Genomic DNA, 2,646 nt, shown 5'->3' with positions numbered 1-2,646 from the left:
TATTGCAAAAAGATCCTGATACGGTAGCTCAATATGAATTCCATGATTTACAGTTGGCTGTCATCAGCGATATTGGCCAAAAAGTGTTTGCATCTGTCTGACGACCACGATTACATACTTGTCTGTCAAAATACGTCAGATGAAATTACACAAACGTGGCGCCTACTTAATTTGAAGTCTATTAGTAATGTTATAGGTAGTAAATTATATTTTATTACGGGTTCACTACGTGTCGTTTTCATATTATCGAGCGCTTTCTAAATGCCCGGAAGTGCTTGGGCAGTAGAGCGTATCGCGCGTGGTCGGTTATCATGAAAGGTCTTGTAAGAAGAATGCGGGTGCAAGGGAACGCGTTGACCGCCGGCTTTATGAAGTAAACAGTTAAGTGATGTTATAAAACGTTTAACGCCAATGTGTGAAGACGTGTAAGTAGTTATCATGAGACTATTAGGACCTGATTTATAAACTTTTAAATCATTAACTAGTGACCTGGTTTATCCAATAATGAAAGAAAAACGGTGATGAAATTTAAAAAGTGTTGAGTGCTATCAACCATTAAAATTGACTTTAACTATGCATTTAGTAAATGTGTACTAGTACATGCTATTTTCATCACAGTGAACTCGTCACGTATCATTCAAGTAATAATATAAACTGCTAACAACTCATGGTAAGCTGTGTTGTAAGGCAACACAATTTAATATAAAAACAGACGCGACCTGTAATTAAACTATATGTAGATACTTCGATACCTAATTTCTACCATTTCATCAGTAAATGGGCTGAAGAATAATTGGCTTCGGGAATTCATAGCAAGTGGGACTCAACAAGTTATTCTTAATGTGACGATATCGACAGAATAAAATGTAATTTTGGGAGTCGCCCACTATACAGAATATTGATAGGTCATCCATACCGTGGATGCTGAATCTCGACGATTTTTGGCTCTGATCGATATCGAGGCTGGTAAGATATTGTTCCCATGAATTCCAAGATTTTCGAGAATGTTTTAATTTTATGTTTAAATTTTGTGTGTAACTTTGCATTTGCTGTTGTAATTTCTGAGGTACGGTAATGACAGTCGGATAACAAATGACACTTTTTTTCGTGTGATGTAATTACAAATCAACATTTTTCGGATTTTTTCCCCTACTTGCATTGTGAAATTTTGCTTCTTGCCGAGCTGCATGAATATAGTTCAGAGGAAAGTACCTTACACGGTTTAATGAAAGAGTTTGCTAGTATCAAACTGTACTTCATAAATGGCGGTAACTTTTGATTACATTGACTTAGAAAGTTACCGCCAAGGGTCCATAGATCTTGGTATGTGACATAAAATTCAACTTGCTGCGTCAACCGTTCCTGGAAAAAAGGGTCCTATCAGTCGGACAGACAGGCAGATGTACAACAAAGCGATCTTTGAAAGGTTGTTTGAAAGAAATCTCCGCCATGTGACAGTTTATTGCTCATTTATTTTACGTAATCATGATTTCGGCCTTATAGCCATTCTCGAGTGCATGTTCAAACATTAAAATATGTCTGACCTGTCTGGTGACATATTTTAACATTTCAGTATGCCCTTACGAATGGCTGCAAAACCGAAATCATGACTGTGTAAAATAAATGAACAATTAACAGTCAAATGGCAGAAATTTTTTTCAAAAAAATTATGTGAAACTGTGGTCCCCCATGAAGGAAAGATCGTTAGATCATATAAGAGTACCGCTTTTACAAACGTGCGGAACACTAGAAAAGAACTGTTTCTAAGATAGGACACATTACAGTCGTTTGCGTGTAATTGCACAAATCACTTTACTGTTTACAATATATATAAACGCGGATAACGACAGAACTCCATGAGGCCATTCACGGATGAAGGCGTCAGCTACAGAAAAGTGGCAAAGCCAGGGGACTACATAAATGCAGTAAGGCCCGAGGAGGTTCGTTGACTGATGCAGGGACTGTCACTTCACGCTGAACATAAGTAAGTGTAATGCACTGCACATAAATAGCCAAAGTCCATTGTTATTCAATTACACAATAAATATCTGGAAACGGTAACTATGGGCGTCACCCCAAAAATTTTTGAAAAGCTATTTAATTTTTTTAAAGTCTCAATTGGCAAAAGATGACACCGTTAAACGAATTTATCCAAGCTTTACTATTTGTTGTTGTTGTGGTCTTCAGTCCTGAGACTGGTTTGATGCAGCTCTCCATGCTACTCTATCCTGTGCAAGCTTTTTCATCTCCCAGTACCTACTGCAACCTACATCCTTCTGAATCTGCTTAGTGTATTCATCTCTTGGTCTCCCTCTACGATTTTTACCCTCCACGCTGCCCTCCAATACTAAATTGGTGATCCCTTGATGCCTCAGAACATGTCCTACCAACCGATCCCTTCTTCTGGTCAAGTTGTGCCACAAACTTCTCTTCTCCCCAATCCTATTCAATACTTCCTCATTAGTTATGTGATCTACCCATCTAATCTTCAGCATTCTTCTGTAGCACCACATTTCGAAAGCTTCTATTCTCTTCTTGTCCAAACTATTTATCGTCCATGTTTCACATCCATACATGGCTACACTCCATACGAATACTTTCAGAAATGACTTCCTGACACTTAAATCAATACTCGATGTTAACAAA

The sequence above is a fragment of the Schistocerca serialis genome, chromosome 4, assembly GCF_023864345.2.
Source record: "Schistocerca serialis cubense isolate TAMUIC-IGC-003099 chromosome 4, iqSchSeri2.2, whole genome shotgun sequence".
Classification (NCBI taxonomy): Eukaryota; Metazoa; Arthropoda; class Insecta; order Orthoptera; family Acrididae; genus Schistocerca; species Schistocerca serialis.
The sequence above is the reverse complement of the archived record's forward strand: the minus strand, read 5'-3'. Positions refer to the sequence as shown.